The sequence below is a fragment of the Danio rerio genome, chromosome 14 (assembly GCF_049306965.1).
Source record: "Danio rerio strain Tuebingen ecotype United States chromosome 14, GRCz12tu, whole genome shotgun sequence".
NCBI classification, from domain to species: domain Eukaryota; kingdom Metazoa; phylum Chordata; class Actinopteri; order Cypriniformes; family Danionidae; genus Danio; species Danio rerio.
Window position 1 is genome coordinate 43098828 of NC_133189.1, and position 15895 is coordinate 43114722.

Below are 15895 nucleotides of genomic sequence, written 5' to 3' on the forward strand. Positions count from 1 at the left end.
GCTGCAGTATAACTTCAGCTGAGCGTGATTAATATTGATAGTGCAGCTTTTCGCAGAAGGCCGAAAGGCAAGGCCAGTGGACAGAAGTCTGACTTTGCAGGTAAAGTTTGAGGATATTCTTTTTTTTTTCTAAGAGCATATGTTCTGAATAAAAGAAGAGTGCTACACTGATAAGATGTCTGGAGTTTTATATTAAATTACTGAACCGCTTTGATGTGTATACTCAGTGAAAGAAATCTTTGATAAAAGAAATTCAGCAACATACAAATTTGGTTCAAAGGTTTTGGCCTGCCACTGGATCTAGTCTTATTAATATTCTTTTTGTGTTTTTAATACAAAAGGGGTCAAGGTTTAGTAGTAAACTTGACTTCATCAAAATTTGACTATGTATTATAATAAAACACGCTGCCTGGCCAAAACAAAAGGCTGAATTTAAGCTAGCAGAGACTTTTAAGAGTCTGTAACTGGATGCTTATTGAGGTTAATGGATTTTGATTTGTGCTATGCTTTACAAGAGTTCTTAAACCCTCAATGCAGAGTGCATCATTTTTTAAGATTAAATTGAGAAAACCTAATTAAAATGTATAACGCTATCTTATATCAGTTTGCAGTGGTGTAAAGTAACACAATACAAATACTCAAACTACTGTAATTGAGTAGTTTTTCTCAGGAGTTGCAATTTACTAAGTAGTTTTAAAAATGTTTACTTTTACTTTCCCTTCAGTATATTTTAGTGCTGTCTTGGTACTTTTACTCCACTATTTTCACTCAACCTGCAGTCACTACTTTATTTTTTCTTGTTTATGGGGATTGACTAAAGTAGAAAAAAACAGTCCTGCTATTCCAGTCCAATCAAATAATGATAATGTTGCATCATAATGAACAATTTCAAGACGTGTTCTTGGAAAGTATAAATAGAAGATTCCAAAAATCTTCACAAGCAGTCACCCTGAGATTGTTTAGACGGCATGTCACTGATGAGAAGATGACGGAAATCATCAATTGGCCTTAAACAATCACTTAATGAACTACTGAATGTTCAATTTTCACACACATGCACAAACTGCATGTACTGTAAATGCATCAGCCTTTCACATTGTAATACTTACTAACTACTCTTTGGTAATTTTAAAAGGGCTACTTTTTACTCATTCTTTGAGTAATATCTACTACAAATATTTTTACTCTACTTAAACTACATTTTTGGGCAAGTAATGGTACTTTTACTTGAGTAAGATTTTTCCAACGCAATCTCACAGCAATTTGTAACTTTTTGATTTAGTGGCTAATTCGTATGACTTCGTACAATCTAATTCGTACAATTTAGTACGATTTGCCCATCACCCAATGATGGTTGTGGTCAGGGGTGGGGTTGGGTGCCACGCCTTCTTTTTAAAATCGTACATTTTCATAGGACTGAACTCGTACAAATTCGTACAAGTTAGCCACTAAACTGACAAGACGTAAAATACGTACGTTTCTTTGTGAGATCAGGCTGGATTTTTTAGTACTCTTTTCACCACTGTCAATTTGTAACTTTTTGATTTTGTGGCTAACTCCTATGAATTTGTACAATCTCATTTGAATATATTAATATATGATTTGCTCATCCCCAATGATGGTTGGATTAACCAGTCAGCTGACCTTGCCTCCTCCTTCCTAAACCTAAACAATAGTGTTTTCAAAAGCACCGATTGACCTGCCCACCCACTTCCCTAAACTCAACCGACAGTTTTAAAAATCAATCCAGATTTTTAGCACATTTTCAAACTTTACCACATTCTCACCCTGTTATTGACTTGTTTATTTTCGTTTTTTTTATTTTTTTGTTTTGCTTCTGTTTTTGTCTTACCCGCTTTCTGGAACCATTCTTCTTGAACCCCATTGCCGTGGTTAATTCCTCTCTCCATTTCAAGTCCACCAATGTGCCTGGCAAGCTAACTGGACAAATTGGTAAAAGTGGGAAAATGCAGCCATATACTTTATAATTTGCGATCTCGAGAAATGTATATAGGGCTCAAAATTAGCCTATGTTGGAATTTCTTATTAATTTAAGAAGATGAGCAACATTTTAGTTTAAGTACCAATTCTCACTATTGACTAATGGCTTATTACCTGCCTATTACTAAGTTATTGACTGTTTATTAGTATATATAAACCACATATTTGGCATGATCTTATTCTTAATTCTTAATCCCACCCATTTCCAAAACCCAAATACAATCTTAATAACTATTAATACGTCGCAAACTAGGAGTATTTATTCATTGATTCATTTTCCTTTGGCTAAGACTCTATTTCAGGGGTTGCCACAGCGGAATATACCACCAAATGTTCTGGCATATGTTTTACTCAGTGGATGCACTTCCAGCCACAACCCAGTACTGGAAAACACCAATACACTCTCATTCACACCAGTTAAACACTATGGCCAATTTCGGTTACCCAATTCACCAGTAGCGCATGCCTTTGGACTGTGGGGGAAACTGCAGCACCCGGAGGAAACCCACATTAACACGGGAGACAATACAAACTCCACACAGAAATACCAACTGGCAAAGCCGGGACTCAAACCGACGATCTTTTTAGTGTGAAGTGACAATGCTAAACACTGAGCCCCCTAGCTGCCCAACTACAAGTGTATTAAAATAAAAGTCATAGCTAATGGCTTGTAATAGCAAGATTTGTACCTTAAATTAAACCACGACCAGGTTAACATCAGTATAGCTAGCCTTAATGTAGTTTAATATCCATATCTTAGAGTGATCAGCATCTTTGTCAGCTCAACTGAATGTATCTTGAGTAAAACAGTTCCATAATTACCAAAACACATCCGAAAGACTTGAACTGGAAGTAAAGTAAACTCTTTTACCGTATACAGAAGTTTGAAAGTAGGACATCACACAGATGCAAACAAAATCCAGATCCACAAAACTTTCTCGGATTTCGCTGCATATTTCTCATGTTGTTGTGTCCTCTGGCCCATTCAAAGTCCACTGTGAGCCCACTGGCAAGTCACACCATTCAATAACTTATTAATACTTGATGCCAGCAGCCCCTGTGCATTATTTAACAATAAATGATAACGGCTGCTCCATTATAGATTAAAGAAGAAGTGCTGCCTTTTTTTAATCACACATTTCCAAAGGCCACAGGAAAAGAACTCCATCATGGACGACGAATCGCAGTTAGTATCTGTCGAGTAGAAAGGCTGTCAGTTTGTAAAGATGTAAAGATCCATGACCTCTCACCTTCATGCATCGAGCTGATTATTAGCAACAATAAGTGAATGGAATATATGCGTTTGCTATCACTGAGATGAATACAAGCCTCACAGTCAACCAGGAAGATCTTACATCCAACAACACAGGGAATCGGCATAAGATCAAACAGATCAGAGGTCTCTCTGATCATATGGGATGTTCAGAGTGTTCAGAAAGCAAGAGTGTACTCGATGTAATATTTACAGGTGCTGATCTATTCAAGCACACAGCACTCCTGGACTATTGTGATCCTTGATGATTGCCAGCCATTCATTAAGGGCTGTTGTTCTCCATCCACATGATTATTCAGATGTAGCATCAGCTCGCATTTATGCAGCAGCAGCAGTGAGTGTTTTGGCCGAGCACACATAAACATTAATGCCGTTGCATTTGAATAACAAAATATCAAACCAAGTGGCATCTGCGAACAATTGCCATTAGACCTTTTCTTTGAACTAACATCACTGTTTCCGAGCCATTTTTGAGGTTCTTTTAAACCAGATGATTTCAAGATCACTGTTTATGTGTGTGTGTGTGTGTGTGTGTGTGTGTGTGTGTGTGTGTGTGTGTGTGTGTGTGTGTGTGTGTGTGTGTGTGTGTGTGTGTGTGTGTCTGATTAAAGAGTCAAGTTAAAATTGTACTTTTAATAAGTCATAATTAGCAACTGATACTTTAAGCCAAAGCCATGGCAAAGATTTCAACATTGGCTTATTGTGAAAACAACCCCCCGTATACATTTCTGGAGAGTGCTTATTATGTAGCCAGAGCTACGTATGGCTGCATTTCGTCTTTAAAAAGAATGCTACGAGGTGGAATGACAGCGCCACCAGGTTTAGGTTCTGCACTACCAACTGACGCTTACCTTAGTATGAATGGCTTTCCCTCTGTTACCAGTTTGCCCAGTGGCTCGCCACGTACATCTGCAAACTTGAGGTGCAGAGAGGAGTTGAACGCGATGATGGGTTTGAACAGTTGAACAGTTCCAGAAAGCAGGTGAAATAAAAACAAAATGTAAAAAATTAAATAAACATGTAAACAACAGGTTGAGAATGTGGTAAAATCTGTAAATGTAAAAAGCAGCATGCCGCAAGGGCTTTTTTTTCTGCATTGCTTTTGAAAACAATATCGGTTGGGTTTAGGCAAGGAGGAGGGTCAGTCGTCAGTTAGTCAGCTAGTAAGTCAACAGCGGCCTCTGGTGGATAATCTGGCACAAATTCGCAAAAACAAAAACTGCAAAAAATGTACCTTTTGAAATGTATTTCTCACTCTCCAGAAGTGTATACAGGGGTACATATCTATAATGAGCCTTGGTTGAAAGATTAAACTAAACTAAAACTAACAAAATCACTAATAAAACCAAAAAAAAAATGCAAAACTATGTTTGTGAGGATTTAATATACAAGTTTCAGTCCAGACTTATTCAGAAAACATACACCTATATGATCACCAAATACATCCCAGGAGCTACGTTTGTGTGTGTGTGTGTGTGTGTGTGTGTGTGTGTGTGTGTGTGTGTGTGTGTGTGTGTGTGTGTGTGTGTGTGTGTGTGTGTGTGTGTGTGTGTGTGTTTGTTTTTTGCAGTTTTTTGCAGTTTTTGTTTTCTTGAATACACCAAAGGCCGCTGTGTATGTTTTTTGAGATCTCAAATTTCTCTCATGAGTGACATTTGTGCCAGCTCTTCTCATGTAAATCCACCAGAGGCCGCTGTTGACTGACTGACCAACCGACCGATTCCCCCACCCACTTGCTTCCCTAAACCCAACCAATAGTGTTTTTAAAAGCACCAGTTGACCAGCAACCAACCACTTCCCTAAACCCAACAGAGAGCGTTTTGAAAAGCAATCCAGAAAAAGGAACGCCACACCCCCAATTTTTACCATGTTGATTTTCCCATGTTGTCACACAAGGAAGCAGTGTGTTTGAGGTTTTCCTTAAATACTATTCTACAGTTGTGCCTCTAATTAAGTCAAATGTTGTCAATTAGCCAATCAGCAACTTCCAAAACCTTGATACCATCATCTGAGCTTTTTCAGAGGCATAATAATCTTATTGTATGTAAACTTGACTTTCAAGAAAGGTTATAACAATTTCTCAAAAAACCTCTCTGTCATTATTCTGCTATTAGGCATAACAGAAACAAATTTGGTAATCCTAACTTACCTAAAAGAGAAAAAGTTTATTCACATTAACATTTGACTTTTTTTAATGGTTATTTGCCTTTTTATACAGTGTATGTAAACTTCTGGTTTCAATGTATAAATCACTCCAATTTGATATTTCAAAGACTTTAACATTGCATAACTACACACCTAAATAGGACACAGAAATAAAATGTACTGTTATTAATTACTTGTCAGACGGATGAAGCAGTCCTTTAGCAAATAAAAAGCTGTGACTATTACTGTCATTATAAAGGTTTCGTCTGTACAAAACTGTCGAACAATTGGAAAAATATTCACTTTCATTTTTCTTCAGCTTAGTCTCTTTTTTAAAGTTCGCCACAGATGCCCTTCCAGCCGCAACCCAATACTGGGAAACTCATACACACTCATTCACACACACTTACATTTATACTCTACAAACAATTTAATTCATTCAATTCATCTATAGCGCATGTCTTTGGACTATGGAGGAAACCCACACCAACACGGGGAGAACATGCACAGTCCATACAGAAATACCAACTAGCCAGGCAATTCAAATTAATAACCCACATTTTGCTTCTTCTAATGCAGTGTCCAAATCCTTAATGTGGGTTATTGCTCAAGTATTCGCTTAAAACCCACAGCAACTGATCATTTCCATTAAACAGCAAAATATGAAAGAGACTCCATGAAAAGATAAATGACAGCACTGATAGCTACCTCCAGGTTAGCTGTAAAGTTGAAGGTAAAGTATGCCTGTTCAAAGCTAATGATCTCTTTACAGACGCGCAGAGTCTGTGTTTGCATTTGGAGCATTACAGTCTAGCCTGCTGCATTTTAAGCGTGAGACCAAAGACTCATTAGAAATGTATGCTTGAAGGGTTGAAGGACTCGTATTAGTCTTGCACACTTATTCTCAGAGCAAGATCCAGCTTTCTCCCCCTTTTAAAGCAAGTCCTTTTTTTTGTTTGCGCAAAAGTCTGTCATTCCCATTCTATAATGGCCCAGAAGTAATGCAGAGGTGGTCTTTGCTCGAGAGTGTGTAATTGCTCTTCATGGGAGCGTGGTGCTGTTGTAACTGGAGGCTAATGCCGAACTGACCTGTTCCGTTTGCCATTTCGGAGTGAGCTTCAAGCCGTGTTTGAGCTGAGAGGCGTGACACATTCACAGGCCTCTTTGCTCATTCAGGAGTGCTTGTCTGCAGGGCTGTGCTGACTCCTGATCCACCAGCTGCCTGCGTGCATTTCAAAAAATTCCAGAGGCTCGGGGAACATTAACTATTGCTAGCCGTGAGTGGTCAGATGGCAAAAATAGTACTGCATTTTTTGACTAAATTAGAAATCAGCATTCAGTCACTGTAATGAGACATTTAATGTTTAATTCTCTTTCCCTTGCAAATAACAGCATGAAGGCAGTTTACTGTTATGCTACTACTGTTGAAAAGTCTGTGGTGAGGAGGAGTGTAAATTTCCCAACACAGAAAATATTTGCTTCTGTCTACATTTTGTGAAAAAATGTAGTTAAACTTATACTCTTCGACCACTTTGTTAGGTACACATTACTAGTACCGGGTTGGACCCCATTTTGCCTTCAGAACTGCCTTAATCCCTTGCAGCATAGATTCAACAAGGTACTGGACATATTATTATTACACCAAAAAAAAAACACAAACAAAAACATAATGATGTCTATTGAATATGTTTGCCTCGTCTATCCATCTTCATAGGGACAACTTTTCTGGTGTGGTCAAGTCGATGCATAGCTCACTTTGCTTTGTAAGATGTTGCAATGTCCCACAAAAGAGATAAAAATAAATGTAAAACTATGCTACTGTAGTGCACTTTTCTCTTACAATTGCTTTTGAACACACTAGTGGTTGGGTTTAGCAAAGGGTTTACAGTTAAAGTCAGAATTCTTAGCCCTCCTTTGAATTATTTTTTTTCTTTTTTAAATTTTTCCCAAATGGTGTTTAACAGAGCAAGGAAATTTTCACAGTATGTCTGATCATATTTTTTTATTCTGGAGAAAGTCTTATTTGTTTTATTTTGGCTAGAATAAAAGCAGTTTTTAATTTTTTAAACACCATTTTAAGGTCAAAATTATCAGCCCCTTTAAGCTATGTATTTTTTCGATAGTTTAGCAGGGGTTTTCAAACTTTTAGGACAAATGTAGGCAACAATACTTTAAAACGATTTTAATAAGACAATACTCTGGTTAGAGTCTACCATGTAAACAGCGATTTTTGATTACCTTAATCCGACTAAAGTCATAACCCAACTAAACAGAAATGCAAATAATACATGTGGAGGATGCAGATATTAGGAGAGGGTGCTCGCTGCAAAGCCATTTGAGGAGAGCTGAGCTCCAGCGAGGGGGAGCATGAGCTGTCGCTCCTCCTCCTGTAAGCTGTTTTAATGCGTACACCAACCCCACCCCTAACCCTACCCCCAGTGACATCACTCGTAGAAGAAGTGCAAAAAAGGTAGAGCTCAAGCTGAAGCTCCCCCTCGCTGGAGCTCAGCTCTCCTCAAATGGCTCTGCAGCGAGCACTACTTGGATATTAGTGGCATTATTGAAGTAAACACTGCAATCAAACTATCACCGTCAAGGACCGCAATATGTGAATAGCCTGGTGACGCAACATTCAAAAAGCACTTCACGTAACACCTTAGTTATATTATTCTCTTATTTAGGCAAATGACTGATGTCCATGTAAACATAGTCAGTAGCTTCAAAGTAAATAAAAGATTCAGTTAGTCATCCTGCTGATTTGATTCAGAAGGGCACTTTTTTGTTAGACAGCTCACCGGTTTGACTTTCATTCATTCACCGTCATTAGTTTTAAAAAGCAACCGCTCCGTTTTATTTGTGTATATTTTACTGGAATGCATTAACTCTACAGGTGCCTGATAGTTAGCTGTGGAGCTAATGTTCATCATATTCCCTCTAGTGAACACATAAAAATCGTTATCATAATTTACTCAAGTGCACACCTCAATTTCTCGCGTCCACCTTAATAGGTGCTGGCACGCGCCACAGTTTGAAAACCGCTGGTCTGCAGAACAAACCATTATTATACAATTACTTGCCTAAATACCCTAACCTGCCTAGTTAACCTAACTAACCTAGTTAAGCCTTTAAATGTCACTTTAAGCTGTGTAGAAGAGTCTTGAAAAAAATATCTTGTCAAATATTATTTACTGTCATCATGGCAAAGATAAAATAAATCAGTTATGAGAGATGAGTTATGAAAAATATTATGTTTAGAAATGTGTTTAAAAAATGCTCTCCCTTAAACAGAAATTGGGGAAAAAATAAGTAGGGGGGCTAATAATTCTGTTTTCAACTGTAGGTCGAAATTTGAAGACAGAATAACTCTAAATGACATCATATTATTTGAAATATGGAAGAAATATTATTACATCTGTTTAGAATGTAGAATAAATTTATAAAAGAGAATAGAATATATAGAACAAAAAAAAAACATTTTTCTCAAACCCATACCTAATAAATACAGCAAATTTAGATATACTGATAAGTAGTTGTTTTTTTTATTATTATTATTATTTTTACATTGCTTTATGTATTTAGGAAAATTTTATCGACAAAATTGGGCTGAAAACTAAAACTTTTTCCTTATCTGTCTTTTTAGCGTTTTTTTAAGTTGCAACACAATAGTTGTGGCATTCAGCACTTATTTCACACTAATAGATCCTCCAACAACCACAGTCTGAATGCAATCAGTTCGTGTACTACTTCGTTTCTTGTAAAAGCCTGTAACAGAGTGACTTGGGGAAACATATAACAAGACGGATCTCACAGTAATTAGAATAAGCAGACAGAGGAGATCCCACTGTCCCCTAAGTGCAGTTGAAGAAGTGTTAGTGAACCAGCCTTCAACCACATCCTCATGCCCTCTTGTGCGCTCCTATAGATATGCCTTTTAAAGAGTTTCCAGCTTTGAATGACTTTTTAAACCCTGGAAAGCATCCACTACTGTATAACAGTACACGTTAGTGTGGTGATGCAATTCACATGATTTATATGGCACTGATTTCTGCCAACACCAAGGACAGAATCTTGAGATCAAAACAGAATTTGCTGTGAATGTCCCAAAATGGATTTGGATTAATAAATTGAAATTGCCGAAATACAATATTTAAATATGAAGTATGCATGTTTGGCATGTCTGTGTATAAATATGAATAATAATAAATATAAATAATAATAATAATAAATAGTTTTAAATAATAGTAATAATAATAATAATAATAATAATATTAACAATAAAAAATAATATAAAAAACAATAAGCAGAATAATGATAATATTAATAATAATTATTATAGTAATAAATACAAATAATAATAATAATAATAATAAAAATAATAATAAATGTTAATAATAAAAACAAATAATAATAATAATAATAATAATAATAATAAATATTCAAAATAATAATAATAATAAATAATAACTGTAAGAATAAAGTATAATAATATTACTATATATTAAAATAATAATAGTAGTAACCATAATAATATTAAATACAATAATAATAATAATAATAATAATAATAATAATAATAATGGTAATGTAATAATAAATAACAATAATAGTAATTATAATAATAATAATACAAATAATTAATACTAATAAGAAGAAGAAGAAGAAGAAGAAGAATGATAATATGAATTTGAAAATTAATAGTTTATAAAAGTTTGATAATTTCAACTAAACAGTGAAAATGTTTTGTTTTATTTTGCATGTGCATGTTTTCCAAATTACAGAAGGCATTAACTAACAATTCTATAGAAAAAAAAACAACTAAACACTGCACAGAGATCGTCAATCAACTAGAATAATATAGATTGTACTTTAAGAATGCTTATTGTCCCAATGTACTTCCAAAATGGTATCTCAATTGTACCTTTATTCCTGACAATTCCTGACAATGTTTGTTCTGCTGTATTTTTAAATGATCATCCAATCAAATGCAGTCAACAGTGTGCATGTCTCTCCACAGATGTTATTTTACCGCAGTTTAAAGATGTTGATTGAAGTGTCACAGCTTGGTTCATCAATCCATGTTGAGTCTGAGCGTTCAATGCGCCTCAGGAACAAAAAAGAAAGTCCCGCAGCTTCAGCAAACGTCAGACCGTCTCATTAACCAACCAAGCCTTTGTCTGTTTGAAATGGAGATTATTTCATACAATTAGCACACAAAACAACAAGATTATCATCACAGTGGTAATAAAAGGTCTACTGCGCGAAACAGTTGGACAGATGTGCCGTTGAGACACCAGCATGGGAACAGGGCCCTTATTACACCAGGAGACAAACAGGGCCTTCGGATAATGGACTCTCATTTGATCCAGTTCAATTCAATACTGATTGAATCAAACAAAACATTGCCCTTTCATTCGCTCTGAAATTGCATTCCTCAAAATACTGCGGGGGGTGGAAGGAGGAGACGAGGGTGAAGCTGCGGAGGCAAATAAACAAATAGAGGGAATAATTTGTTGTGAAAGATTAAATGGCGCTGGCTTGGCCCATCGGCCTTGATTGTTGGAATCAGTGCACTTCATCCACTTCTTCGACTCGCACACGGGCACACAACATTAATGGAAATGGCAAACATATGACCAATCTCCACTGTGTAAATGCACAGCCATGAAAGTTATTACTACCCTTTGGCTTATCTTGACATTAAAGATTATCCTGAATTAGGTTTATGTAACCTGCTATGTTTGTTTTTTTCGAGGAGATGTGGAGAAAATGCCGCTTTTGCTGTTTAAGTCGAGACACTGCAGGTGAATAGGGTAAAAGTAATAGTTGATATTATTATTATTGTTATTATTATTATTATTATTATTTTATGTTAATAAAGACTTTTCTTTTTACCAAGGGGGTTTAAGAATTTTTTATATCACTTCATTATTTATAAATGGTTGAAAAAATTATAGTAACCAAGTAATAAGCAGTAAAAAAAATTAAAAAATAAAAAAAAAAAAATTTAAAACTTCAGAATATGGAAATGAATATAACTAAAGTTAATTACACTGCAAAATAACGATTTTCCAACTTTGAGGTTTTGTCTTGTTTCAAGTCCAAATATCTAAAAAGTAATCCTATATCAAGAACCAACTAAAAAAAATTGTTTTTAGTAATACTAAGCCTAAAATTAAGTGAGTTTTTACCCTAATACTGTAACGGCGGGGATTAACACCACAACAGAAGGTAGGATCCAAATGCAGGTTTATTCACAATCAGGCAAGCAATGGTCAAATCAGGTGTGAACAGGTATGTGCGGGCAAATCCAGAGTCGTAATCAAGGTACAGGCAATAGGTCGTAAGGCAGGCGGCTAAACAGGATACACAAGGCTAGGGTCTAAGCACAGATAAACAAGACAAGGAGAAACGCGTTGTAATGTTACTGGTACAGCTAACAAGACTCGGCAAACTGGATGGGTTAATGAGTGGCTTAAGTATGGTGTGTTATCAGTCTTTGACAAGGTTCAGCTGGTGAGTGTAATCAAGCGAGATGAATGAGCAGGCGTGCGTGTTTGGAAGAAGTGCATGTATAAATATGTAGTCCTGGGAAATGCGGAAGTGAAGTTCATGATTATAGTGGAAACCAGCGATCTCCGGAGAACGATCGCTGGTTATTGTAACAAATACAAGCTAAATAATCTGCCAGTGGGGAAAGTAAGGTAATCTAGTTTCAGTTTCAAATAAGATTATTTTAGTTACCCCATTGCCAGATAGTTTTGCCTGTATTTAAGGAAAAAACATTTATTTTTTGACTTGTATCCGAAAAAAAAATAAATAAATAAATTAAAAAAAAAAAAAAAAAAAAAAAAGATATATATATATATATATATATATATATATATATATATATATATATATATATATATATATATATATATATATATATATATATATAATTTTTCTTGTCTAGAAAATACTTTCTCATTTAAGAATTTTTTGACATTTGGACTAGAAACATCATTAAAAATATTAAGTAAAAATAATAATTATAATAGTTTGCAGTGTATGACTCAGTGAAGGGGTTAAATCATTTTGAGAAAAAGACCTTTAGAAATATACATTATAATTTAAATCTACCCAGCAGGCACAAGACGTCAACATGACGTCAGATTGACATTGTACCTAAACATCGTTGGATACTGTATTTTGTTTGGAAATGAAAACATGATTGACATCAGAACCCAACATCATTTTCCAACGTTCAACCTAAAGTCAACCAAATAACAACGTCTAATGAAGTTACAGCTTGATGTTGTGTGGACGTTACCACTATGACGTCTATCAGACATTTGATTTTGGTTGTCAAACCTGGCAAATAAAAGTCAGTATTTGACGTCAAAATGACGTTGGTTTAAGATGTTGGCTTGACGTTGGATTTTGGTCAATTGATTTAGTTATTGGACGTCAAAATAATGTCCTTGGATGCTGAGTAGACATTGAAGTTTGGTCACTTAAATGTGATAACCTTTATCTAACCTAATAGTAATGTCTTATGACTTTGTGTGACTGCTGAGTACAAACAAAAATTTATATTTAAAAACATTCTTTGCATTAGACTGATAAACAAAGGGAGAGAGAGAGAGAGAGAGAGAGAGAGAGAGAGAGAGAGAGAGAGAGAGAGAGCTTACTTTACACAAATGTCTCTGATTCTACCTCAATTCCAAAAAGCCACAAATACAGAGAAACTCCATTATATTTTGGGAGAAAATGAAAAGTGTCTCCACCTAGCAGCACAGTACCTGTCCTCATGCCACCATATGAGAGAAAAAGGCTGAACCCCCTTATCCCTTATTAAAGCTCTCTGTCCTTGTCAATTATTAGTATATACTTTTGTTAATCTTTTTTTTTATTAACTTGTTTATTGTGACAACACATATGTATAATATAACGATATGTATATGTGTTTGTTTATTATTACTTATATTTCTTTTATCTATATGAATGTTCTGTGTTTTGTTATTGCTTTGGCAACATTGTGATTTGTTTTACAGTCATGCCAATAAAGCTCTTTTAATTTGAATTTGAATTTGAGAGAGAGAGGAGAGAGAGAGAGAGAGAGAGAGAGAGAGAGAGAGAGAGTATCTGATTTAATGAAATGAAGCAGCAAAAACAAAGTACACTAAAAGATTATCTTGACCTAAATAGAGATTATACCACACAACATATCTGAGTGCGGTAAATGACTGTACATTAAGAGCAACTATGACCAAATACAGGCTGAGAGACCGTAGACTGTAAACTGTGGAGACGGGACGATATAGACAGAACTGGCAACCCAGAGAGAGCCCACATCTGCCCACACTATCCCCAGGTAGAGGTAGGGATGGAGGAGCACTTCCTCCCCTGCTGCATAAACTATCAGCACATCAGAGAAACATTCTACCCCAAACTTTAGAGCATTTATCTACAATTCACTGAATAAGACAATAAAACACAGCTTCAGTATTTACTAGGAGAAAAAAAAAAACTGATGGTAGCGGCGCAATACATTAATGCCTGTCACAAAAAGAGAGAGCAGACTAATAAAAACATCAGTGATGCGCTTGCAAACACACACGCACGTGCATGCACACACATACACACACACACACACACACACACACACACACACACATCTACATCAGTATCATTGAATCATTGTAAATATTCTGATTATTATTGTTTTCATATTACTGTTTATCCTAAAATGTTGATTGTTAAATGTAAAGCTTTTTCTGATCTATTATTATTTTTGATGTTATAAATGAACAATATGATATGAATGATATGATATATTGAATAATATTATGATATATTTAATAATAATAGTATATGTTAAATAATAATAATAATATAATTTATTGATTAATATATTATTTATATTTGTATTTAGTCTTTTTATATATATTTATTTAGTTTGTATATTTATTATGTATATTTATTTATTCATTTATTTTTATTGTTTTTTTTTTTTTGGACTGCTACTCTTTACTGTTTTTATTATATATGTATGTTCTTTTATTTTTAGAATGAGAGAATGAAAAGCCAAAAAGCGAAATCTCGAAAAATTGGCAGTTGCATGAAAAATCTTAAGAACATTTCCTCATGCAGTGTTTTCAACATACAAGCGTCACTTTTTAGACTCTGAAGGGATTTAAAGCTTTAATTTTGTCTATGTGATTTAATTGTGATTGCAGTGGTTGAACTGCAACTTACAGATCTTACAAAAAGAGCCTGAGGGGTTGTTTCCTAGCAGGCTGTGGAGAAAAAGCACGTAAATCCTGTAAGGAAGAAGCTAGGAATGTTCTTTGTGTAGCAAATGTAGTAGATATGATTAAACAGCATAATTCACGTGTTTGTGGGCTGTGATCCTGGTTGCTCTTTGCCTAAGCCGCTCTCTGCTCAGCTTGTCTTCAAAGTTTTACGTAAAAGAAAACTCTCAAAAGCGCCATTTTTCTTTCCATTTCTTTCTTAGAATAATATTACCCAGGGCCTTTTGGATTCTTTTTATTTTCTGAGAGTTCCTGCCACATGTCTTTCAAGCAATAAATACAATGTTCTAAGGAATTCTTGCACTCAGATAAACTGAATAAACTGCACATTAAAATCGGCTTAACTAAGTAGAAACTGCTGAACAAACAATTTTAGTTGTATGTAACTTAGTCATTTGAACTTTGCTTTGCAGTACTTACTTTCAAGCATACAGTGCTCAGCATATATTAGTACAATACATTTTAAAAATGAATATGTTTATCTATTTCTCAGTGAATATGGGTAATATATATTGGTGCATTTGGAAAAAAAAAAAACAGATTTATTTAACAGAAATATTTATTAAAATATTATTCTAGTCAGCAGAACATCTTTAGAAATAAAATTACTAACATTTCACCAAAATTGTATATACTTTTGTTTTTCTTGATTTTGCTTTTATTCAATATTTTTTCCCAAACATATGAACTTGGGCTACTAATTTTTGGACCTTTATTGCAAGTTATTTTATAAGAAAAGCTCCAGATTTGGCTTAAGTACTGACTAATCTAATGTATATGCACAAATATAATATTGTAAAGCCTCCTACAGAAAATATTAATTTAAATGAGAGCTTTGTGGGGGGGTGTACTCATATATGCTGAGCACTTTAGCTCTTACTTCAAGGTATGCCTTTAAAGTTTACTTTTAAAGTTACCTTAAGCCTTTAAAGTTATCTTTTGGTAAGCAACACTAAAATTTCTTATTTTACTTAGTAAGAGAATGTCTACCTACATAAAGTAAGGTAGCCAACTGAACATATAAACCTAAGGAGCTAGAACGTTCTAGATGCAAAATCTAAAGCACATGGCATAATTTAGCATTATGGGTGTGTACGAATCCCCTTTTTCTATTTTAAGGATGGAAAAATACACTTTGCGCTGCAGCGCATGGTCTAAAAGGGTTGAGCTTATTCTCTTATGGG